Source organism: Sus scrofa, chromosome 4 (genome assembly GCF_054392235.1).
Source record: "Sus scrofa isolate SSC_HxYL_T2T_F1_AM1 chromosome 4, Sscrofa_HxYL_maternal_Yorkshire_Landrace_v2.0, whole genome shotgun sequence".
NCBI classification, from domain to species: Eukaryota; Metazoa; Chordata; class Mammalia; order Artiodactyla; family Suidae; genus Sus; species Sus scrofa.
The window spans coordinates 111,075,106-111,101,095 of NC_139386.1; the positions used below are offsets into that span (position 1 = coordinate 111,075,106).

At 40.3% G+C, this 25,990-nt stretch overlaps 1 protein-coding gene across 4 annotated transcripts in view; it reads left to right on the forward strand.

Moving 5' to 3' along the window:
- The first annotated feature begins 1,404 nt into the window (after positions 1–1,404).
- Positions 1,405–25,990, forward strand: part of DENND2C (DENN domain containing 2C) — a 96,781-nt gene continuing 72,195 nt past the window's right edge. For all 4 annotated transcript variants that reach the window (XM_085023574.1, XM_085023575.1, XM_085023576.1 and 1 more), the window contains exon 1: positions 1,405–1,504. The gene's annotated coding sequence lies outside the window, so the exon portion shown is untranslated. The remainder of the gene's footprint in view (positions 1,505–25,990) is intronic.

Here is a 25,990-nt window from a genome sequence, read left to right on the forward strand (position 1 = left end):
TCCATCCATAGAATCCATGGAGATTTGGTTTTAAATTTGGTACTTGGGAATTCAATCTGCTCATTTTGGCAGATGACCTTCCTGAATGCAAAGTTTGAACTTTGAAATAAAAGTTGAATTTTGAAATAAATTCCAGAACTATGCTATTCTAGCCCCAAATTTTATTTTAGGCAGGTGTTTGGAAAGATTTCTAAATACGTAAGGTTTTTTGTTTGTTTGTGTTTGTTTTTGTTTTGTTTTGTTTTTTGGTGTGTGTGGGGGGAGCGGGGAGAAGTCCATAAAGATCAGGGTTCAACATTTACTACAAACAGTATTCACATTTATTTGCTCATTGGGACATGACTAAAAACGTCCTGTCGTTCCTCTTTATTTTCCTCCATCATAGAAGGTAATTCCTGTCTTACTGTCCACAGCTTGTGGTTTCACGACGGTGTGGGATATGCAGCTTTTATTGCTTTGGCTAAGCTGGCTTGTGACGGTCATCTGTGATGTGTGACCAAACACTTTCTTTCTGGCCGTCTTCTATTTTGGTACCTCTCTGTGAACAGATGTGGGAAGAGTTTGGTCACCAGATCCAAGAGGCGCTGGTGGGGTAGGGTAGGGTAGGGTAGGGCGGTATGGGGCGGGGCGAGGCGGGGTGGGGTGGTTAGCGAGCGCTTGGGAAACAGGCTCAACTCATCCTTGACTCGCAGCCTTAGTGAAACTGGGCTGCTGCTCGAGGTAGGCACTGTGCCATGCGCATACCTGAGTGTGAGCGTGTTGCAGGCGCAGTGCTTAAGCATGTGTGTCACAACAGGGCGTGGGAGCCGACCTCAGACACTAGGAGTGTCAAGGCACCTCTGCTCCGGGATTTCAAGCCTCAGGTGTCCGTCTACGTTTCAAGTTGCCGCTGTAGTGCAACTGCCAGAGAAATGTTTGCTCCTTGAACTCAGCCAGAGAAATGGTGCTACTCTTTCACTGGAAACACCAGGCCTTCTGCCTCCGGCGGCAGGAGACATTTCTATGGTTTCCTTGAGAGAGTTGCCATTTGGATTCCTTAATTAAACAAGGCTTTTTCCTTGTGGCTGTGAAGAGTCAACCTTCATGTTAAGTTCTGGTCCATCACTGGTGGGTCTGTCGGACAGCATGCGCAGCGACGGCGAAGGAGCTTAGGTTAGAGGCGTCGGCCGGATAATAGTGGCGCTGGTCGCCTACCTGCTGAGGCCGGTACATGGCAGTGCCCAGGTTTCTGGGCAAGGTTCTGGGACTTACGCAGGACTCAGACGGGGGCGGTTCCCCTCTGGAAGGTCCCAGGGAGGCGCCGGGGGGGCGGGCCCGAGCATGAAGGGTGGGAACAGGAGCCAATAAGGACAGAGCTTGGCCGGGCCGGGGCGGGGCCTGCGGCCGGGCCTGCGGGGGCGGGACAGAGCCCACCCTAAGCGGGACTGAGCAGACCAGGCGCCTCCGCCAAAAGAACTAGAGCCTGGCAGCCCAGCCGCGGAGGTGGCGTCGAGGCCCAGGGCAGGTAGGAGCCCGGCGACCCGGGGCGGGGTGTGAGACAAGGGTTTCGGCCTCTCGCGGCGGCGGGTGTCGCACACCGGCTGTCGGGAGCCGGCTGCGGTACGTCGGGCGCCGTCCGCCGGCGGTGCGGGAGCGGGCTGGCGGAGGTGTCGGCCGCGCTGTTTTAGCACCTCCCGGGCCTGGAGGGACGCCGGGCTTTGCGAGCCCTGCTCGGCGGCCGTGGCGGTTGTGGAGGAGCCTGGCTGAGGGTCTCCTCGCCGCTCACTTCGGAGCGCCGGGACCGTCGGCCGGGTGGCACTCGGGCGCGCTCGGCAGTCCCGGGAAAGAGGGAGGGAGCGACGGCATACAGGAGGAAATGCGGGACATTGGCCAGGATTAGCCTTGGAGCTTGAACTTCGACAGGCGGAGAGAATGGGCTTTAAAATACTTTTGCTTTTTTTGTGTTTTGATTGTCAACAGAATTTGACGAACACAATAGTGAAAGTCGTCTAGTAGGATTTAGATTTAAAAATCTGACATTGGAACACTTAAGAGCTTTTAACTAGTATGGCAGGAGGTGATCGGATTATGAGTCAGGGGCCTCTCGGCCAGGACCCACATACCAGGTGTGATACCTGCGTCAAGTCAACTTTTCTGGGCCTCTGTTTCCTTAGCTGTAAAACTGAGATGCTCATGCCTAGGGGTATTCTGAGGGTCAAATGAGATGAGTGAGAGTATTCTATAAATGTTAGGTATTAGGTATTATGTAAAACAACTACTGAGTGCCAGGCACATAGTAGGCACTTTGTAAACCTTTACCCTAAAGCTAGTGATCCACCTACAGTGTTTTAGATATAAAGTCCTACATCTCTGTTTACTGTGTAAGTAAATAAGCTTATTTTCCACAAATCACCATTATTGGAAGTGTGGTCCACTTTTAACTGATTAATCAATTTTTCTAGAAGCACTGTTTATCCATACACTGTTACTGATTTATTTACCAAGCAGTTTGTTTGGTAGCAGTCAATCTATGCCTTTGCTTGAGGTAAATAGTTGTAATTTGAGTTACCTGGTAAAGTAAGCAGGGAGTATTGCTTCAAATCAAGACTTGTATTTGCTTTTGTAAGATTTAAGTCCTCCAAAACAAAATTAATATGTAGCTGCATTTTTAACTTTTTTTGTACAGGCTTTATTATAGACATTTGCATTCTTTTCTGTGGGTATGTGAGCATTTGAGGAGAATTGGGGGAGACTGGAAATTAAAAAGTTTATAATCAGCAAACTTTGACTAAGGATACTTACAGGCATGTTCTAAAGTAGTTTCCCAGGCAGAATCCAGGAAATGTAGTAATTGTGTCTCTTGGCTTCTCATTAGTTGTTTGTGTGTGTGTTGAATGTGGCAATAGATTTTTTTAAAATGCAGATATAAAGGGATAATATTATTTATCTGATGTGACATTAGACAGTTTTCTAAAGCTGGAAATTATATTTTAAGTGATCTGTAGTGAATCTCACATTGTAGACAAGAATTTTAGGCCTCTGGATAAGTGGAATAGAGAAAAATTCTCGGCGAATATAGTTTGTGTGTGCTTTAACAGTTTTATATCTTTCAACAGTTCAGTGTAAGATTGGTATTTTGGAACACCAATTTCAAATACGTACTTCACATATAAATTTTGCTGTGATTTGTAATTTGTTGATCTAGGAGGACTGAAGCTTTTATGTTCATATTATTTATTGAGCACCTATTACATTCCAAGGCAGTTTTAGCACTTATATTCATGTATGGGCAGGATATAGTTCCTTCCATGTGCTCTGTACTAAGCAGACCAACATAAGTACAGTGAAAGCAGTTTTAAAAACTGATGATAAACCATGAGGTTGCGGGTTCGATTCCTGGCCTTGCCCAGTGGGTTAAGGATCCAGCGTTGCCATGAGCTGTAGTGTAGGTTGCAGATGCAGCTCGGACTCCAAGTTGCTGTGGCTCTGGCATAGACTGGCAGCTACAGCTCTGATTAGACCCCCTAGCCTGGGAATCTCCATATGCCTCAGGAGCGGCCCTAGAAAAGGCAAAAAGACAAAAAAAAAAAAAAAAAAGAAAAAAAAGAAACCTGATGATAACAATAACATCAACCAACATTTATTGGGAGCTGCTCTGGGCCAGACAGTGTTCTAAATTCTTTACCTGCATTAGCTTATTTAATCTTAAAACAGCACCTTGAGGGGTGTTACTGTGATTTCCTCATTGAGAGACATAGAAAGGTTGAATAACTCCTATATCAGCGGAGGTACCAGAGCTAGGTAGGATTCAGACCAGACAGTTGGGTTCCAGAAATCCTGATTTTAACCTCTTCACTACACTGAGTTTAAAATTCTGTGAATGAGGAGTTCCCGTCGTGGCTCAGCAGATTGGAATCTATCATCCATGAGGACACAGGTTCAATCCCTGGCCTTGCTCAGTGGGTTAAGGATCTGGTGTTGCCATCAGCTGTGGTGTAGTTTGCAGATATGGCTTGGATTCTGTGTTGCTGTGGCTGTGGTGTAGGCCAGCAGCTACAGCTCCAGTTTGAGCCCTAGCCTGGAAACCTCCATAAGCTGCAGGTGCGGCCCTTAAAAAAAGACAATAAAATAAAATTCTGTAAATGAGATACAGATGAAATCCAACAAGTATTTAAAAGGAAGTAAAGAACTTCTTCAAAAAGAAAGAAAGAAACTGGTATTGCAAGGTGTAGATTAAGGCGTATCCAAGCTACAGTTAAATTATACTTTATATATAGGAGAATTTTTGCCCTGGTAAATGACATGGGATTCTTTTTTGTTTCTAAGCTCTCAGTCACTCAGTTACTACAATTATGGCATTATCTTAATACTACAAGAGATGATTGTTTTTCAATAACAAGTTTAAAATGTCTGTTCTTAGACCATAAGTTGAATGTTAGATGCAAGAAAATAAAATGCTTTCCTGCCTTCAAGATGCTTATAACCAGACATGAAATAAATCCCTACAATTTCAGTGTGATAAAAGTTATAACAGATATAGAATTTAATGGGGCCATTGATGGGGGAAAATAATTCTATATATTTTAGAGAGAGCCATATTTGAATTTGGCTTTGAAGGATGAATAAGAGTTTCCTGAGTTGGGAAAGGGAACAGAAGATACGGATGAAAACCAGGAATATTATGTGACACTATATTTTATGTTTGAGAAATGTGTTGTGGTCCACTTTGTCACTAAAAGTTCGTGACTAGACATGAGGATTGGGCTAAAGGAGATGGTACTTGGAAATAAGCTGAAAAAAGAAAATTGCAGAGCATAGTTGCCAGTCATGTTAGCATCACTGACATTTCTAGAAATTGGTTAAGTGTGGGATTTCAGTGTCTTTCATTTGAAAGAATAAAGATTTGTCCAGTTTGGCAAAATCTTTCACTATAGATTATCGTGGGTTTTTAATGTTTGTTTGTTTTATGGCCGAACCCAAGACATATGGAAGTTCCCAGGCCAGGGATTGAATTCTAGCTGCAACTGCAGTTTACACCTCCGCCAGCAACACCGGATCCTTTAACCCATCCTGCTGGGCCTGGGAACTGACCCATGCCTCCACAGCTACCTGAGCCACAGCAGTCGGATTCTTAACTCACTGCCACAGCAGGAACTCCCTAGAACATGGTGTTAAAGGTAGTTGTTAATACTTTGAAGTATAGGATATATTATAAAACAACATACAGATTTAGGCGAGTAAAAAGTTATGACTCAAAAAACGGAGTCTGTGGTGCTACATGAAGAGCCTTTGTATCACGCTGAGGACTTTGGACTTGATTGTAAAGACAATGGAGAAGCAGTGAAGGACTTTAAGTAATTAGGAAAGATAGCACGGTGGTGGTATGGTGTAGAGGCTGGATTGGATGGAGAGAGGCAGACGGGAGATAAGTTAGAAGGCTGTTGCTATTGAAATGGCCCAGATAAGATAGGATAAGGTCCTTGAGTAGGAAAATAGTAATAGAGATGAAGAGAAGATAGGTGATAAAGATGTAGAATTTTTTTTTTTTTTTTTTGGTCTTTTTTGCCTTTTATAGGGCCGCTCCCGAGGCATATGGAGGTTTCCAGGCTAGGGGTCAAATCAGAGCTGTAGCCGCCGGCCTACGCCAGAGCCACAGCAACGTGGTATCCGAGCCATGTCTGCAACCAACACCACAGCTCAGGGCAATGCTGGATCCTTAACCCACTGAGCGAAGCCAGGGATCGAACCCTCATCCTCATGGATCCTAGTCGGGTTTGTTAACTACTGAGCCACGAAGGGAACTCCTGATTTAATTTTTAATGTGAGAGGAAGATAATTCTTTGGGTTTTGAACACAATGAATTTGAAGTGTCTGTGGAGCATTCAGATGGAGAGGTGGAGAGAGGTTCCAGAATCCAGAAGAGAGTCAGAGATTGGGGATTCAAATTTCAGAGTTAGCCAGTAAGTAGTCATTGAAGCTGTAAGAGCAGATGAAATTGTTCAGGGAGCACATAAAGAATTAGAAGAGAAGAGGGCCAGTGATAAATGACTTGCTTTGTATGGTGGAAAGGATTGTTAATTCATTTATGCCAAATTTTTTTTATTAATCGTGATTATAAAGCAGTTAAATGGGTTTAACTGGAGATTGAATAACTTTTGTATCCAAAGAATCCTGTTCTTTTAAACTTTCACTTGGAAATCGCTCATTTATTCCCAAAGTGTATTGCTTATACTGTTATTGGAGTGCCTCTTTGTAAGAAAAAAAAAGAAAAAGAAAAAACCCTTATAGCAGATTCACAGCCAATCAAGAAAGTAGGTCTCTGGCTTTATTATAGAATTATTTTTCCTCCTCTGTACTTTCTGGTTCCATACTTATATAGATGGTTCCCAACTTGACGGTTCCATTTCTGATTTTTCAACCACAGGATGATGCAAAAGTGATATTCATTTGGTAGAAACTTCAACTTTGACTTTTGATCTTTTCCCAGGCTAGTAATATGTGGTACGATGCTGTCTCCTGATGCTGGGCAGAGGCAGCAGCTCCCAGTCAGCCACATGGTCAGGAGGGTAAACAACCAGGACACTTGCAGCCGTTCCGTACGCATGCAGTCATTCTGTGGTTCACTTTCAGTACAGTATTCAGTAAATTACATGAGGTATTCAACACTTTAGTATAGAATGGGCTTTCATCAGAGTCTTCCCCCACTTAACCATTGGGTTACGTCCTGATAAAGCAATGGGAAAGTGAAAATGTTAAGTTGAAAGTGTATTTAATACATCTAACCCACCATACATTGTACTTAGCCTAACCTGCTTTAAATGTGCTCAGAACATTCGCATTAGCCTACAGTTAGGCAAAATCATCTAACACAGGTCTGTTTTATAATACAGTTATCTCATGTATTCAATAAATTATTGAATACCATACCAAAAATGGAAAGCAGAATGGTGTCATTGTATTGTGGTTTTTTTGTTTGTTTTATGGCACCCCTGCATAGAGACCTGAGCTGCTGCAGTCAGATTCTTTTTTTCTTTTCTTTTCTTTTTTTTTTTTTTTTTTCCGCTGCCCTGGAGCATATGGAGTTCCCAGGCCAGGGATCAGATCTGAGCCACAGTTGTGACCTATGCCGCAGCTGTGGCAACGCAGGATCCTTTAACCCTCTATACCAGGCCGGGGATTGAACCTGCGTCTCAGCATTTCAGAGACACTGCCAATCCTGTTGCACCACAGCAGAAACTCCTGCAGTCAGATTCTTAACCCACTGCGCCACAGCATGAAGGGTTTTTGACCAGCATATCGGTTTTTGACCCTTGCGATCCTGTGGCTCCCTGGAAGCTGTGGCTCCCTGCTGCTGCCCAGCATCAGGAGTATCATACTGCATGTGACTAGCTTGGGAAAAGATGAAAATTCAAAATTTGAAATATGGTTTCTACTGAATGTGTATTACTTTGGTACCATTATAAAGTCAAAATTTTTATTTTTTTAAGTGTTATTGAAGTAGAATTGTTTTACAGTGTGTTAATTTCTGCTCTACAGCGAAGTGGTTAAGTTTTACATATATATTCTTCATATTCTTTTCCGTTATGATTTATTACAGGAGTGATATCATGATATTTGTCTTTCTCTTTCTGACTTACTTCACTTAGTGTAATAATCTCTAGGTCCATTCATGTTGCTGCAAATGGCATTATTTCAGTTCATTTTTATGGCTGAATAATATTCTATTGTATATATGTACCACATCTTTATTCATTGATCTGTTGATGAACACTTAGGTTGTTTCCATGACTTACCTGTTGTGAATATGAACACAGATTAACTTGTACATTGCCAGAATAAAAAACATCTTTGAAAATATTTTACAGTGTTCAGTACTCCTTACTGAACCTGTAAAACAGCAGTCTTTCAGCCTCAGTGAAGGTGGGACATTGAAAGCTGGGACATTGAAAAGACCAAAACTGGAAGGAGTGTCCTGCACTGGTTCCCAGAGGGTTGGGCGGGATGGGATCTTTTGTCTTTTCTCTTTGAGTTGCATGAATAATTTTTATCCTAAGGAAAAGAAAAGATGCAGTTTTTCTTCACCTCATGGGCGTTACACCAAGTTTTAAGGTTGAAGGATTAAATAATGGTGAGATAAAAGAAGGAAATTTAAAGTTCTTACATTTTTTACATCTATCCATCCCAGTGCTTCTCTTGTACCTCCTATTTTTGAGGCGTAAATTTATGATTTTTTTTTTTTGCTTATAAATCTTAGATTCCTGGTTAGCAGCCTGAAACTATCATTTTTAATCTTCTGTTTAAGCAGTATTAATCCATTTATCTTAGTTACAGGTTATTATTTATGCTCTATTTCTTAAAGTTAGATTTCTGACTTTCATGGCTTTCATAGCAATAAATGTTTATAAGAGGGGATGTGGAGGACAATTATGAATTTTATTTCAAAGTTTAAATTCATAGAAATGGCATATTTGTGGATTTTTTTCTGTTGTATGTTGAAATGTAGGACAGATTGGGATGTGTGTATGTTTGTGTGTGTGTTGATGCTGCTTAAAAGAGATGTGCTTTTTTTCTTTCTTTTTTCCCATTTGAGTAAAAAAACCAAGAAACTCCAGCTGTCTGGCATATTTTTGAATTGGTTACTTAGCAATATGAAGCATAATTTTGTATTTAAATATTTATCTGTATTCTTTGGTACTCTGATTAAATAAGAGTCTATTAAGGCTGATGATAATAGGGCCTGCTGTGAGGAAATGACACAGCCTGCTCTGCACGAGTATTTACTACAAATCACCATTTCCCTGGTTTCTACTTAAACTGTAAGGGGTAGCATGGAACATAAGAACAACATTATGTGAATTAGAGTGATGGTCTATTTGATGATGATCATAATGCAATGCGTCGCCCAGTTAATTTATATTAACAGAGTTCAAGGTCAAGCAGAATGCCGCAGAATTTTCTCTACAGTTGGTAAAAATGGTGAGTCACTGTCTAACCAGGCTTTATTTTTGAACTTTAAATGCATTCTTCAAGTGCAGTGTTTTTAAGAATTCCATGACAATTGTTATTTAATAACAAACCAGATCAATTTGCCCTTAATATGTATTGTTTCATTATTAGGAGAAGAAAATATGAAGTAAAACAAAAAATACAGAGCTATGTTAATAGATGCATCTAGAAGTACAAAAATGTTGAGGAAATGGTGACATGAGGAAAAGTGTAAGACTTTAATGAAGATTATTTTAAAAATGAGTTTATCAGATGTGCAAAGCCTGAGTACAATGACAGACTCCTCCGTGTATTTGTATTCATGCTGTAAACTAAAAATTTTTTTTTCTTTTTAGGGCTACACACACAGCATATGGAGGTTCCCAGGCTAGCGGTTGAATCAGAGATGTAGCCGCTGGCCTACACCACAGCTCACAGCAACTCAGGATCCTTGACCCACTGAGCAAGGCCAGGAATCGAACCTGTGTCCTCACGGATGTTAGATTCGTTTCCACTGAGCCACGAGGGGAACTCTGAAAATTAAAATCTTTAAAATTGAAAAGATTCTTGGAAATAGTGTACTGGATTTTTCTTTTTTCTCTTCTTTTTGACTGCACCCGCAGCATGTGAAAGTTCCTGGGCCAGGGATCAAACCTGCATGCCTGGACCAGGGGTCAAACCTGCGCCACAGCAGCAGCCTGAGCCACTGCAGTGACAATGCCAGATCCTTAACTCACTTATTGGATTTTTCAAGAAACTGTTTCAAATATTTTCAAAGAAAGAAGAGAATATAAAATTATCTTGATTTCCCTTTTATATAAGGGCCATTTCTGAGAAATAATAGTTTTTTAAATTTAGTTTCATATCAGTGGCGTGAGAAAAATGGCCGCATATTTCTTGGAAAAAGTATTTGTCTAGAATGCATGTAAGTTATGTTTGTGATATGGAAAATTGAAAATTACACCTCTTCATATCGGCATACCCCTATTCTGTATCGTTATAGGAAATTTCAACAATGCTTGTAAGGTGGTTACGGTCTGATGTAGATTTTACAATCCAAATTAATGAGATCACTGATACAACTTTCACTATGCTTCTAGTTTACCCCATATGAAAGCTAGATAATTAATAAGGAAGATTTTCTTGTGTAGTTTAAATTTAACCCAGCTGTAATGAGCATATTTATAGAAAAGTTAATTGTTGATCCTTGTAAATTAAACTGGGAACATTTTTTGAAATAATTGTAATGGCATAGCAAATATGATTAGAAAACATAGAGGAGTTATCTAAACATTGTTTGAAGCTAGTGGTAGTAGTGCTGCCTTTTTTGCCCCAAAGGTCCACACTTTCCTTCAAGCACCCTTCTAGCACTCAAAGAGAGGGAGAGAGAGTGATAGAGACAGAGACTGAGAGAGATAGCCATACAGACAGTAGTCAAAGCAGCACAAGTGACAGTGCAGGCACCCTCCTGCTTTCTTCTGGACCTCCAGAGCGGCAGGACCACTGGTCTCCTGGAAGCTTTCCCTCCAGCAGAAGCAGCAGGCTGGGCATGAGTGAGCACACTGCTAGGAGATCATTGCTGGTCTCTCTTTCTGTTCCATTTGTTCTAAGGGCTTAGAGTGCTCTTGGGAATCTCTGGTTTGTGTATCACAAAACTTTGTTATGTGTTAAAAACTCTCTGAATCTCTTGGATATATTGAAAAACATCGAATGTTATTAATTATTATAAAGGAGACTTACTGAATGGCCAAGTTTTAAAAATGTTTTATTCAGAGCTAGTCATACTTATTTACTATGTCACAGCAGAGTTTAATAGTTGTTAAGAGATAAGCTAAGCAGATTGTGTGAATGTAGAATTTTTCTAGTTGAAAGGCAAGCTCATTTGGCAGTGTTTTCCAATATTTTTGAATAACAAAATTTGAATATTTAACTGATATTTTTGGCAACCTAATGAACTAAATTTGAAGCTGTATGTCTAAAAGTTCCAAGATATTGTTATGGCAAGTAATACTTTCTAGCCACTATATTTTTAGACATTGTTGCTGCATTTGGAAGAGAGCATTATCATTGAGGGAAATTTGAACAAAATAAAATGTAGGGATATTATGAATCTCATTTCTTTCTCTGCACACTATTAATTATTATTTTCCTGAGGGAAGGTTTGAAACATTAGAGAAAAACATTTGGCTAAAAAATCCTTTTGCCTTGTATCAGTAATTGAGTTCATGGAGTTCCCTTGTGGCTCAGTGGGTTAAGGATCAATTGTTGTCATTGCTGTGGCACAGATTCCGTCTTTAGCTCTAATGTGCTAAGATGCATGCTGTGGCCAAAAACATTGAGTTCATTGTGTATTCCAAGAAGAAAATGAATTCGTACAATTTATTCTTAATTTACCCTGAAGTGATTAAGAATAACACTAACCGTCATTTCATGTTAAGAGCAAAGAATTTCCACTACTAAGCAGAATGAGTATGGTACTATTTTTACCATTCACAACAACTTATTGTTTCATCTAGAGTTTTCAACCCTGACCCAATTTTAATCAAAAGAATACAAGACTGTAGGGAACCTGAGAAGTACACAGCATTGTCCTTGTGTTTTTTCCAGTCTGGAAATAATTTATGAACAGGAAGGTTCACACATTGCATTGCATTGACTCTTTTCTAATTTTAATATTTATGTTAAATAATGATAACATAATATTTGATGTTAACTTTATTTTTATCATATATAGTAAGGTTAATTATTGTTCTGTGAAACTTCTGTTTCAGTTGTATGTGTGCGTATGGTGAATCAAACGTCTTTCTTACCTTGGGTTTTGGTCAGAGGAAAATTCATGAAACACTGGCCTACAGTGCAAGAGAAAAAGGATTTGATTTGCTAAGCAATCCTTCTCTCCCACTAAGCAGGCTCAAGGCCCTTGCGGATAGTGTGTGTTTTATAGTCCGTAAAACCATACCAACATACACTTCGCCTGTTACTGCCCTTAGATGATTCCTTTTTGATTTTCCATTCCTCCGCCGATTATGATTGCTCACTCTGTCTCCTTTCCTGTTGATAGTATGTGTGCCCATGTTGCTTGTGCTTCCAGCAGACATGTCTCTCCTTCACCCAATGCCTTTGACTTCAGTTTTGCTCTTATATCCCTGGGTTCCTTTGCTCAGCTGATCTTCCGTCATACACGCTGAGGAGCAGGGCCTTCCCCCTACTGGACATAATTACTAGGTTTCCTATCTCTGGCCCCAGTTTACTTTGCTCACTCTCGTGCCCAGCTGTAGGAAACAGATGAAGAACCACTTAGGCCAGACTCTCTGAATTCTGTTTGCACCTTCAATTGAGTATCCTACCATTAATCTGTTAATTACTCAGCTGCTTGTTGTTGAGCAGCTCTTAATTTTATCCTCAAGAGCTTTCCTCTATCTCTTAACATGGTTATTATCATTTTCATAGATTAAAGTTATGAGCAAGCTTAACTGATTTGGTCTGGGTCTTAAGCATAAACAGATCTTCTCATTTTTTTCCCAGTTCCATAAGATTGTCATCCTTTTCAGACCCCTAACCCCTCTTTTTTCCATGTGACTTAACTTCCCCTCCCTCTTCCATGTATTTATTATATCTTTCATTACTTTTTTGCTGTAGTTTTAAAAAATACATAGTTTTCAATCCCAGCTTTAAAGCGTTGTATTTAAAATTGTTTCCTTTTTTGACCTTATTCAAAAACTGTTTAAAAAATATGATCTGAGTGCATAAAAACTACCATTGTGAAGGCAATGAAACTTTAATTGACCCAACTACCATATCCTGAGCTAATGTCCAAGGGATAGGGTGATCACTTCCTAACCACCTGCTTCCTCCGCCTTGAGGAAGATTGATCTATCGCACCCAGGCGTCTTTCAAAAAAGGGCACCACAGAGGGTAGGAGTCAGTTGTGTAACATACAAATGCACATTATTACAAGATATCTATGTGTATGTGGGTGGGTGATTATACATATAGATATACGTGTGTCCTTTTTAAAAAGTCTCTGGAGAAGTTCCCTGGTGGCTCAGTGAGTTAAGGACCCAGTGTTGTCCCTGCTGTGGTGTGGGTTTGATCCCTGGCCGGAGAATTTTGGCATGATGCAGGCATGGCCAAAGAATAAATAAATAAATTAAAAGTTTATATAAAGGGAACCATAATAGAGAAATACTTTCCCCTTGCTTTCCCCCTGCTTTCCCCCCACTTTATTCTGAACATCTTTCCATATCTACATACAAATCTCTACCTCATTGTTTTATTTTTATTATTTATTTATTTATTTATTTTTTGGTCATTTTGATATTTCTAGGGCCGCTCCCATGGCATATGGAGGTTCCCAGGCTAGGGATCTAATCGAAGCTGTAGCCCCCGGCCTGTGCCACAGCCACAGCAACCCGGGATCCAAGCCTCATCTGCGACCTACACCACAGCTCCCGGCAATGCCGGGTCCTTAGCCCACTGAGCGAGGCCAGGGATCGAACCCGCAACCTCGTGGTTCCTAGTCGGATTCGTTAACCACTGAGCCACAACAGGAACTCCTCTACCTCATTGTTTTAATACTCATATAATATTCAGTCAGGATGCCTATGTAATTGAATAGTTTGTGTATTACAAATAGACACCCAGCTGAGGGACTGAAATTCAGCCCAAGGGCCACTTGTCAATGCTGTGCCCGTCTGCCCTTAACACAAGGATCCTCTCTTCACCCCGCTCTGGCTCTGAAAACCCACACCAGGCCACCCATCAGGCTGGTCTCCCCCTCGTTCTGTTCCAACACTAACATCTCACAGAGGCTCCTTACCCTAGCAGAACTTTTATGTGTTTTAAATGGTAGTTTGAGGGATAGGAGATGTGTTTAATATCCATGTAAATGTGGTTTTACCTTTTGTTGCTTTTATGTTGTCAAGTGACCAAATATCCAGTGGATGTATAATTCGGGGATGTGATTTGAAAACTTGAGAAGTTGTCTTCTGGCTTTTTAAAAAGCTTTAGTTTGAAGTAAGAAGTTACATTGTATAATGGATATGAATATGCATTTTTAGGAGAGCCTGTTATGTCTTAGTTTTAAACCTTGAAAAGTACATCTTTTTAGACAACACTAAAAAGAAAAGCAGGATATAATTACATATACACTGTAATTGCAATATATAAAAATATGCTTATGGCCGGCAGCTGCAGTGCTGATTCGACCCCTAGCCTGGGAGCTTCCATATGCTGCAGGTGCAGCCCTAAAAAGACAAAAAAAATGTGCTTATGAAATAAGACAGGAAGGAAATATACCAAAATATACCAGTGATTATGCTGGATGTGGTAGGCTTACAGATATTTTTCCCCTGTTTTCTATATTTTCAAAATTTCTAAAAAGTAGTAGTGTTACTTTATGACCTTTAAAACCTTGAAAAAATATTTTTAGTTTCTGGACATTTGTTTCAACCTTTGAACACTATAGGAAGAATTTTGCTGCTTTTATTTTCCAATGTCTTGCTAAGAATTTAGCCAGGTTTGAGTTTATGATTTAAAAACTGGGTTATTTTTTGGAGTTCCCGTTGTGGCTTAGTGGTAATGAACCTTAATGAACCTTACTAGTATTCATGAGGATGCAGGTTCAATCCCTTGCCTCGCTCAGTGGGTTAAGTATCTGACATTGCCATGAGCTGTGGTGTAGGTCGCAGACACGGCTCGGATCTGGTATTGCTGTGGCTGTGGTGTAGGCCAGCAGCTACAACTCCAATTCGACCCCTAGCCTGGGAACTTTCGTAGGCCACAGGTGCAGCCCTAAAAAGATTCAAAAAAAAAAAAAGATAAATTTCATTTAATTATGCAGACAGTTACTAACATTGCATTAATGTAATAAAATTCTAAAATTTCATGTTATTAAAGTTAATCTTAAGAAGTTCCCACATGGCGTAGCCAGTTAAGGATCCCGTGTTGCTGCAGCTGTGGCACGGATCGCAATTGTATCGCAGGTTTAATCCCTGTTCTGGAAACTTCCACATGCTGCGTGTGTGGCCAAAAGAAAAAAAAGTTAATTTTATGTGTAAATTTCCACATTGAAGCATTTTGTAAGACTTCCTCTTTTTTTTAAATTTTTTAAATTGCTTTTATTTTTTTTTTTTTTGTTTGTAAAACTTCCTCTTCCTCTGAGACATTTATATGACTGAGGTACCTAAGCAGCCTTTAAAATTTAGCTGTGAGCCAGCTCTAGCCAGGAGTTGATCCTCGGCCCCTGTGCCTCCTCCTTCAGCATGCATAGGAAAGTAGGCTGAGTGGTTATCTTGAGGTTTCAGTCCCTTGGCTTGAGGTGGGCAGGACGTATCTCCCCCTCTTCCCTTAGGAGACAGAGAAACATATACCTCCTAGTTTTTTAAAAGAAGTCCTCTCTATTGTCTTTTGTGATCTTTACAATTAAGGAATTGAAATTCTTCTTGTATAGTCTTGACAGGGGTAATGAACTATAGTCAGCAGAGCTAGATCTTGGCCCCCGACCTTATAAGCCTTGCACTTCTCTTTACAATAGGAACGTGTTTGACTCCTATTGTTTTGGTTTTGGCCGGTGAGGCCCCTGCTGAAACTCAGGACAGGAAAAGTTGCATTTGACATCCTGTTATATTAGCTGATATTATTGTTATGTCTACCACCAAAACAAGTAATATATAGTGGTTAAATGCACAAGCTTTGGAATAAAGTGGAACTAAATTTGTGTTACTTTGGGAAATGTACTTAACCAGTCTCAGCTTCCTTATCCACAAAATAGAGATAATAATGACTGTCACAGTTGTGAGAATTAAACCTATCGATGAAAGTAGGTACTAAGCACAGTGCTTGGGACATACAAGCACTTAATAAATAGGAATATCATCATTTAAAATATCATATCGCTATACAAACACATCTCTTCTGCATCATCTGGAGTTTTTCCTTACATTTTATTTGCTGAAAACATTTGAATAGTGGTAATTAGGTTCTACTGCTGATCAGAAATATGTAAGAATTGAATTAGACTGAAAGACTGTTTTGACCTCAACCATGCAATTAGATAACATTAAACACTCTCCTGTTAAAGTATTGCCTTATGGGAGAGGAGCAGTGATGTGGTTAATGAACCATATCATTAGATTATTTAGAAAATATTTAAAAAATTTTGATGCGATATAGTTTCCAGTTTTCAAAGTATCTTTATAACTTTATCTTTCTTGAGTAAATGTCGTCAAAGACCTTTAAAATGCTGCTGTTTGGTAAAACCTTATAAGCCAACTGCATTAATTACTCTTTTATTCAGTGTAATTGTTGTGTTTCAGTTCAAGGATGTGATTTAATCTGTGTACTGGTTAGCATATACGTTAGAGCAGGAAAATTAGTTTTTCTTGGAGTTCCCGTCATGGCTCAGTGGAAATGAATCTGACTAGTGTCCATGAGGACAGAGGTTTGATCCTTGGCTTCACTCAGTGCGTTAAGGATCCAGCATTGCCATGAGCTGTGGTGTAGGTTGCAGACGTGGCTGAGACCTGTGGCTGTGGTGTAGGCCAGCAACTACGGCTCTAATTCGACCCCCAGCCTGGGAACCTCCCTAAAAACAACAAAAAATAAAATAAAATAAAGTTAGTTTTTCTTTAAGTCCTGATATAATCCTGGCTAAGAAGCTAGTTGGGGAAGTTAGTTCTTTTCCAACATTCCTTAAGGCCTTTTTCTCCAGCGGCCCATCCAGCATTTGGGGACCAGTACATTTCTGGATACCGAATCATTTGCAGTAACCAAAGCTAGGTTGTCTCTAAACTAGGTTACTAGCTGGAACGCTAGATTAAGGTCCAGCTGCAGCAGAAGTACAGCTACTGCTGTGATTTCTAGCCTCGTTGATGTTTAGACTGAGGGAGCTTTCTCGAATCACATTCTTCTTTTCTTCTGCCTGTAGTGCAGGTCCGCCCATCTCCTGCAGGCTTCCTTTGTGTTTCCCCATCATTGAGGAAAGCCTGCAGACTCTCCAGATGTAAATGTCCTGTGAGCATGTACTTTTGCACCTTTCAAAAAATAGTTCTTGGTGATTATAGTTAACAATATTGTTGCTGAGAGAGTAGATCTTAAATGTTCTCATTGAAAAAAAATAGTCATTATGTGAGGAGATGAATATGTTAACCAGCCTTATTGTGCTGATCATTTCACAGTGTATGTATGTATGAAATTGTGTTATGTAGCTTAAAGTTACACAATGTTTATATGTCAATTATATCTCAAAAAAGGTGGGGAAAAATAGTTTCCTGCTTCACACTACTTCTTTTGAGTCTCAGCGGGAAGAGTTGTTTACATTTTCTGTTCATAGAATTCAGGGGTCTAACCACTTGGTTACTTTGGCAGACCCCTGAATATCCTCAATTTACCTTTGTAAAATGGTGAACATTAAAGTTAATGCACATGTAAGTTATAATACCTTACTCTATACTCATGGTCTGCTGGGGGTGCCCAAGATGATATCTTAGGATGTGAAAAGAGCACTAGAGTTGAAATCATTCTTTCTGTTCATAGGAGCTTAGAATCAAAGTTTGGAGACCCCTGACTTAAATATTGCCCCCCGCTTCCGCCTTTTTTTTTTTTTTTTTTTTGCTTTTTAGGGCTGCACCCTCAGCATATGGAAATTCCCAGGCTAGGGGTCGAATTGGAGCTGCAGCTGCCAGCCTACCCTACAGCCACAGCAAGGCCAGACTTGAGCTGCATCTGTGACCAACACTACAACTCATGACAACGCTAGATCCATAGCCCACTGAGCAGGACCGGGGATTGAACCTGCATCCTCAGCGATACTTGTCAGGTTCATTACTTCTGAGCCACAACAGGAACTCCTTGCCCCCTTTTAAAAATGTCTTTCTATGGCGTTTCCTGGTGGCATTAACAGTTAAAGGCTCTGGATTGTCATTGCTGTGGCTCATATCACTGCTGTGGGGCGGGTTTGATCCCTGGCCTGGGAACTTCTGTGTGCCATGGGTGTGGCCAAAAAAAAATGTGTTTCTATTCTGAAGGGAATATGTTAAGTGCTATTAATAATAATAGGAGAAAAAAATCAAGGAGTTCCCTTCATAGCTTAGTGGAAACAAATCCAGCTAGTATTCATGAGGATGCAGGTTCAATCCCGGGTCTTGCTCAGTGGGTCGGGGAGCTGTGGTGTAGGTTGTCGATGAGGCTCGGATCCTGTGTTGCTATGGCTGTGGCATAGGCTGGCAGCTGTAGTTCTGATTCGACCCCTAGTCTGGGAACTTCCGTATGTCACGGGTGCAGTCCTAAAAAGCCAAAAAAAAAAAAGAAAAAAACAGGGGTTTTTGAGTTTAAATTCTAGTTTTCCCACTTATAGTAATGAATATGACCTTAAAAAGTTATCTATCCTTTCTTCTTTTTTTTTTTTTTTTTTTTGTCTTTTGTCTTTTTTGTTGTTGTTTTGTTGTTGTTGTTGCTATTTCTTGGGCCGCTCCCGCGGCATATGGAGGTTCCCAGGCTAGGGGTTGAATCGGAGCTGTAGCCACCGGCCTACGCCAGAGCCACAGCAGCGCGGGGTCCAAGCCGCATCTGCAACCTACACCACAGCTCACGGCAACGCCGGATCGTTAACCCACTGAGGAAGGGCAGGGACCGAACCCGCAACCTCATGGTTCCTAGTCGGATTCGTTAACCACTGCGCCACGACGGGAACTCCTATCTATCCTTTCTAAACCTCAGTTTCCTCATCTAGAAAATGAAGATATCTTCCTCTAAGGATTATTATAAGGATTAAATGAGATTATGCATGTAGTGGCTGTCAAATAAGAAATGTACAAAAAAGTCATTATTGTGGTGCTTATAATCATTTAAATAAGTTGTTTTGGTGTTACTCATTTATCTTTAAAGTAGTCTAAGATGTTTTCCTATTTTACAGATGAAGCAATTTCAAATCATTAGAGGCCCTTAAAGTAGAGGGCATCGCTAATTTTCAGAAACCTTTCCTTTTTATACCTACTTACGTTCAGGGTTTAGTCACTTGGAGTTCCCATCATGGCTCAGCGGAAAACAAATCTGATTAGTATCCATGAGGATGCAGATTCAATCCCTGGCCTTGCTCAGTGGGTTAAGGATCTGGTGTTGTCGTGAGCTGTGGTGTAGGCCGGCAGCTATAGCTCTGATTCGACTCCTAGCCTGGGAACTTCCATATGCTGCGGGTGTGTCCCTAAAAAGTCAAAAAAAAAAAAAAAAAAAGGGACTTATTCATTTGACAAATATTTACTGAGGGATTACTGCATGATGCATACATACTCTTAGGAACTGGGGATACAGTAATGAAAAAGCATATGTTCCAGTAAGAGAGAGACAAACAAGTAAACAAATAATAGAATTTCAGGTAAATGATAAACTCTATGGACAAAATATAGCTAGGTGAAGGCATAGAGAAATATTTGAGCAAAAAAAAAAAAAAAGACAAAAAAAGGGAGTTCCCATGGTGGTGCAGTGGTTAACGAATCCGACTAGGAACCATGAGGTTGTGGGTTCGATCCCTGCCCTTGCTCAGTGGGTTAAGGACCCAGTGTTGCCGTGAGCTGTGGTGAAGGTTGCAGGTGCGGCTCGGACCCCGCGTTGCTGTGGCCCTGGCGCAGGCCAGTGGCTACGGCTCCAATTCAACCCCTAGCCTGGGAACCTCCATGTGCCATGGAAGCGGCCCTAGAAAAGGCCAAAAGGCAAAAAAAAAAAAAAAAAAGAAAAAAAAAAGAAAGAAATATTTGGGGAAAGAAGCCTCATTTGAGATAAGATAGGCAGGGAAAGTGAAAACAATAGAAACCAAAAAATGAGAAAGGGAGGAATGATGGTGATGGCCTGGATTAGTGTGGCCTCAGTGAAGGTGGTCAGTGGAGTCAGAGATATGTTTTGGAGGTGGAACTAAGAAGAATTACCATTTGTCTTAGTACGCTTGGGCAGCTGTTACAAAAACACAGTGGACCAAGTGGCTTGAGCAACAAAAATTTAATTCTCTCAGTTCTGGAGGCTGGAAAGTCCAAGAACAAGGTGCCATCCAGTCCAGTTCCTGGTGAAGTGCCTCTTCCTGGTCTGGAGATGGCCATCCTCTCACTGTATCCTCCCAAAGTGGAGAGAAGGACCATTTCTGCTGTGTCTCTTATTATAAGGGGACTAGTCCTATTCACGAGGGCTTCACTCTCGTGACTTAATTACCTCCCAAAGCCCTGCCTTCAAATACCATCACATTGGCAATTAAGGCTTCAGCATATTTGCATTTCAGGGGAACGTAAACATTCAATCCATAACAGCATTAGTTTAGTTACAGGGATGACTCCTAAGGTCACACAGCTGTGATAAACAAACCTCCAGCAGTGCCAGTAGAATCTGAACAGCAAAGAGGAAGAATTGTCATCATATGGAAGTTTTATGAATAATGTGGATAACCATCTGTCACACAATCACAAAGTTAGTATTATTCCAAGTCTTTGGCTTGTGCCTCAAAATTCTGAATATAATCTGCAATAAATCAACTATTAGGAGTTCCCGTTGTAGCTCAGTGGGTGAAGAATGTAGCATTGTGTCCGTGAGGATGTGGGTTTGATCCCTGGCCTCACTCAGTGGGTTAAGGGTCCGGTGTTGCCACAAGCTGCGGCCTAAGTCACAGATGCCACTCGGATCCATTGTTGCTGTGGCTGTGGTGTAGGCCAGCAGCTGCAGCTCCAATTTAACCCCTAGCCTGGGAACTTCCATAGGCTACAGGTGTGGCCCTAAAAAGAAAAGGAAAAAAAAAATTCTTAAAAACAAATCAACTATATTTTAGAAAAACCTTACAACATTCCCACGACAGATGTTTCAACAGAGTTGATAGAATTGTTAAAGTTCAATTTTTTTTCAAGAATCATATTTCTTGCTTTGCATTTAGGCACAATAACTGCTTGAGATGTTTATGTTGTCTATTATTCATAATATTAGGCATTTTTTAAAGTTTCTTTGCTATTTTGGGAGTCATTTTTAGTTACCTATAAGGCTGTTTCCTCTGATAGAAGTGAGATAAAAGGCTGATATCCTGTATGTGCTTGCTTTGAAGATTTGTTATTCCAGAACCAGTCAGCAAAATGGCAAAAGTTTTGAAAGGCAGAAGCCTGTCTGACATTTACTTTTTTCCTCTTGCTTTGTTCCTTTATTCTTGGCTTTAAAATATTTCTAGTTAAATTTAATGAAAAATTTAGGCAAGATTTTCTCCTGTGGGTTTTATTAAAAATATAGAGAGAGGCTTTAAAATTAAATACTATATTGATATTTTAATTAATTGTACCTAATAGAAAATTCAAAAAAAGCAAATACCATGAGCAGTTCAAATTCCTACCTGTCTTCCTGAGCAGATTTTATTATGTTCAGTTTTCTCTGATTCATGTCTTAGCATCCTCTGCTGTAACAAGTACAGAAGTGACATGTCGAAATTCAGGTTTACTTTAGGTCTTTCAAGACAGCATTGCAAAAGCATTTACCCCTCTTGGCTATTAATGCTGTCTTTCTTTCCATTTTCAACCCTGCAACTCTGAGTTTCCTTTTTTTTCTAAATATACCCAGCAAGAATGACTCAAGAATCATTCTAGAGTGAATGAGTGAAGTTAAAAAGACAAATAAATAAATAAATTTAGGGAATTCCCATTGTGGCGCAGTGGAAACAAATCCGACGAGGAACCACGAGGTTTGATCCCTGGCCTCGCTCAGTGGGTTAAGGATCCGGCGTTGCTGTGAGCTGTGGTGCAGGTCGCAGACCCGGCTCGGATCTGGTGTTGCTGTGGCTGTGGCATAGGCTGGCAGCTACAGCTCTGATTCAACCTCTAGCCTGGGAACCTCCATATGCCACAAGTGCGGCCCTAAAAAGACAAAAAAATAAAAATAAATAAATAAATTTAGAATGAGTGAAGTATTCTAGAATGAATCTAGAATATTAAGATTCTTAAGGTCATGAAAAGTTATACAGAAGTATTTATTGTAAGGAGAACTCAAAATTGGGAAACAATTACAGAAAATTATTGGGAGTAATGGGAGTGCACAGAAAGAGTGATTAACTCTGGGTAAAGAGCTAAGGAAGATCTCACAGAAAAACTGATCTTGAAAGTGTATTATATGTTCACGAAGGAATTAATAGTAGCTACCATTTATTGAGCAGTTACTAAATGTAGGAACTGTCTTAAACATTTTATTTGAATTCCCACAGCCATCTTATAGAATAAATAAATACCTGTGTCTTTTTGTGGCAGAGAGTACTCAGCCAAACATCAGTTACTTAACCCTTTTGTGCCTTGTTTCCTCATCTGAAAAATGAAGATAGTATTTACCAATGGATTGTCACGAGAATTAGATGAGTTAGTGCTGGTAAAGTGAGTAGCTCTTGGCTCATAGTAGGTGCTCAATATGTTATTACCTATAATCACTATGACCATCCCGTAGATAGAGAAGCAGGCTTAGAAGGATAGAGTAATTTGACTAAGGTTACACAGCCCAGAAGCAAGTCTGGTGGTATTTGAGCTCTGTGTTAACTCTAATATTCTAGCTCTAAACCACTAGTAGATGACAAGGATTCGATGTTGTTAGAACGTGGCGTGTGAACAAGGCATGTGGAGGGAGTCAGGGCTGGAATCAGAGGGCGAAAGACCTGTGTCATGTTAAGGAGTATGGACTTTATCTTGTCGCTGATACAACCATGAAATATCTACAGGTTTAATTTTTATCATTTAAACCAGAAACTATTTTAGAGCAAAATTGTGACCATTTGTGTGCATGCACTGTAAAAATACAGATGTGTGTGTATTCATGACATATTTTTAAAGCTCTGTAACTTCATTATTGGCTTGTTCCAATTTTTTCATTAATATTTGTTGGCCGTATATTTATTTGTTTTGCCATTTTGGTTTTTGGGTTTTTTTTGCCTTTTTGCTTTTTCAAGGGCCACTCCCACAGCATATGGAGGTTTCCAGGCTGGGGTCTAATCAGAGCTGTAGCCACCGGCCTACACCACAACCACAGCAACAGTAACATGGGATCTGAGCTGTGTCTGCGACCTACACCACAACTCATGGCAACGCTGGATCCTTAACCCACTGAGCAAGGCCAGGGATCGAACCCACAACCTCATGGTTCCTAGTCGGATTCGTTAACCACTGTGCCACAACAGGAACTCCTGTTTTGGGTTCTTTTTTTTTTTCAGGGCTTCACCTGCAGCTTATGGAAGGAAGTTCCCAAGCAAGGGGTTAACATAGGAGCTACAGCTGTTAGCCACAGCCGCAACCACAGCAATGCTGTGGGATCCTAGCTGTGTCTGTGACCTATACCACAGCTCATGGCAACGCCAGATCCTTAACCCATTGATCAGGGCCAGGGATCGAACCAGTGTCCTCATGGATACTAGTTGGGTTCGTTACTGCTGAGCCATGACAGGAACTCCTGTTTTGCCATTTTGTTAGTATTGACTATCACCATGAATAGTAGCAAGGCTCATATGTTCAAGATAAATTTATGGAGGAAAAAACTTAATATTGAGGAAATTATGCCCACTAATTTAGCTTCTTTCTGCAAACTGATAGGGGAGATATTATGCAATTTTGATAGCAGAACTTGGTCAGTTCTTGAAAATGCATATCACCTTGGTAGATTATGGAGCACCACTAAAAGATCTAAACTGAATTATGACCTGATCATATCTACGTTTTAGAAATGGTGCTCTGGCAGCAGTGTTGGAAGGGAAAGGAAAGGAAACCATTAAAAAAAACGAAAAGACAAATTACAGAATGTGAGAAAATAGTTTCAAATGATGCAACTGACAAGGGCTTAATCTCTAAAATACACAAACAACTTACATAACTAAACAGCAAAAAAAGCCAACAACCCAACTGAAAAATGGGCAAAAGACCTGAATAGACATTTCTCCAAAGATGGCCAAGAGGCATATGAAACAATGCTCAACATCACTGATTATTAGAGAAATGCAAATCAAAACCACTATGAGGTACTACCTCACACCAGTCAGAATGGCCATCATTAACAAGTCCACAAATAACAAATGCTGGAGATGGTATAGAGGAAAGGAAACCCTCCTGCACTGCTCGTGGGAATGTAAATTGGTACAACCACAATGGGAAATAGTATGGAGGTGCCTTAGAAAACTAAATATGGAGCTACGATATGACCCAGCAATCCCACCTTTGGGTATATATCCTACAAAACTTTCCTTGAAAAAGACACATGCACCCATATGTTCATTGTAGCACTAGTCACAGTAGTCAAGACATGGAAACAACCCAAATGTCCATCGACAGATGATTGGATTAAGAAGATGTGGTATATATACACAATGGAATACTACTCGGCCATAAAAAGAACAAAATAATGCCATTTGCAGCAACATGGATGGAACCAGAAACTCTCATACTAAGTGTAGTCAAAAAGAGAAAGACAAATACCGTATGGTATCACTTATATCTGGAATCTAATATACGGCATAAATGAATCCACAGAAAAGAAAATCATGGACATGGAGAACAGACTTGTGGTTGCCAAGGGGGAGGGGGAAGGAAGTGATGGACTGGGAATTTGGGGTTAATAGATGCAAACTCTTGCCTTTGGAATGGATAAACAATGGGATCCTGCTGTATAGTACTGGGAACTGTGGTCACTTGTGATGGAGCATGATAATGTGAGAAAAAAGAATGTATACATGTATGTGTGAATGGGTCATCTTGCTGTGCAGTAGAAAATTGAGAGAACACTGTAAATCAGCTATAATGGAAAAAATAAAAATCATTATAAAAATAAAATATCTGGATGTATTTTATTCTTCTCTAATAGCATTTGCCTATTGTGATAATTTATGGCTTTACATTTTTTATAGGAACTTACTTGGTTCTGTGTTGGCATGTAAAAGCCTTTGAGTTTCTGAAAAGTTGCAATGCATGAAATTGATCTAGCAGTAGACTGTTCTCTTTACAGATTGGTATCCTAATATCCTTTCTCTAAACGTGTGCTTTTACTAAAGAGGACTTTAATATCTCTAGAACAGAGACTTTCCAAAATTTTTTGACCACAACGGACCATAATAACTACATTATAAATCCATTATATATACATACATCTGAAGTAAACATCTCTGAAGCAATACTTTCCTTTATGTACATGCAGTGTATTCTGATTTTTTTTTTTTCTTTTTAGGGCCACACCACGGCATATGGAGGTTCCCAGGCTAGGGGTAGAATTGGAACTACAGCTGCCGGCCTATGCCACAGCCACAGCAATGCAGGATCCAGGCCACGTCTGCGACCTATACCACAGCTCACGACAACGCCAGATCCTTAACCCACTGAGTGAGGCCAGAGATTGAACCTGCAACCTCAATAGTTCCTAGTCGGATTCGTTTCCGCTGCACCACAACAGGAACTCCTGACTTTTTCTATTTTGCCAGAAACATTCCTTAGCATGTAGAAGGACTTGAAAAATCATATTAGCAAGAAAATCCTGCACAAACAAAAATCCTGTATTTCTCTGGCCCCAGTGAATAGCAGTGGGCACAGGGAAACTTTGATGAACTGAGCTCCAAAATGGATTCCTTTTAAAGTGAGTGGAAAACCCAGCAACTTTCATACCCAGGGACAGGCACATGATCTGGATACATGTAGCCCTGACATAGATGTTGAGGCCTTATAGAGTCAAGGGGAGATCTGCCAAGCCTCAGTTAACAGTAAGGTCTCTTGGAATGTGAATTGGAATTTGAAAGATCCCAAATGCAAAAACAAATAAATTGGCCCAACAATTATGTGCTCTGTCTGCTGTCTTCAAATTTTTACTAATAAAGCAGCATTGCAGGAGAGTGTGGGAGACACAAAGAAATTGTTCAGTCTCCTATATTTATGCAGCGATGCTCTACCAGTGTTGAATCCAATGGTTAGGCCAAAAATATCTGAAATTATAGCCAAGGGGGGAAAACAGATTTAATCAAAAACATCAACTCAAGACTGAGAAGCTCTACAGACATCAAGCAAGA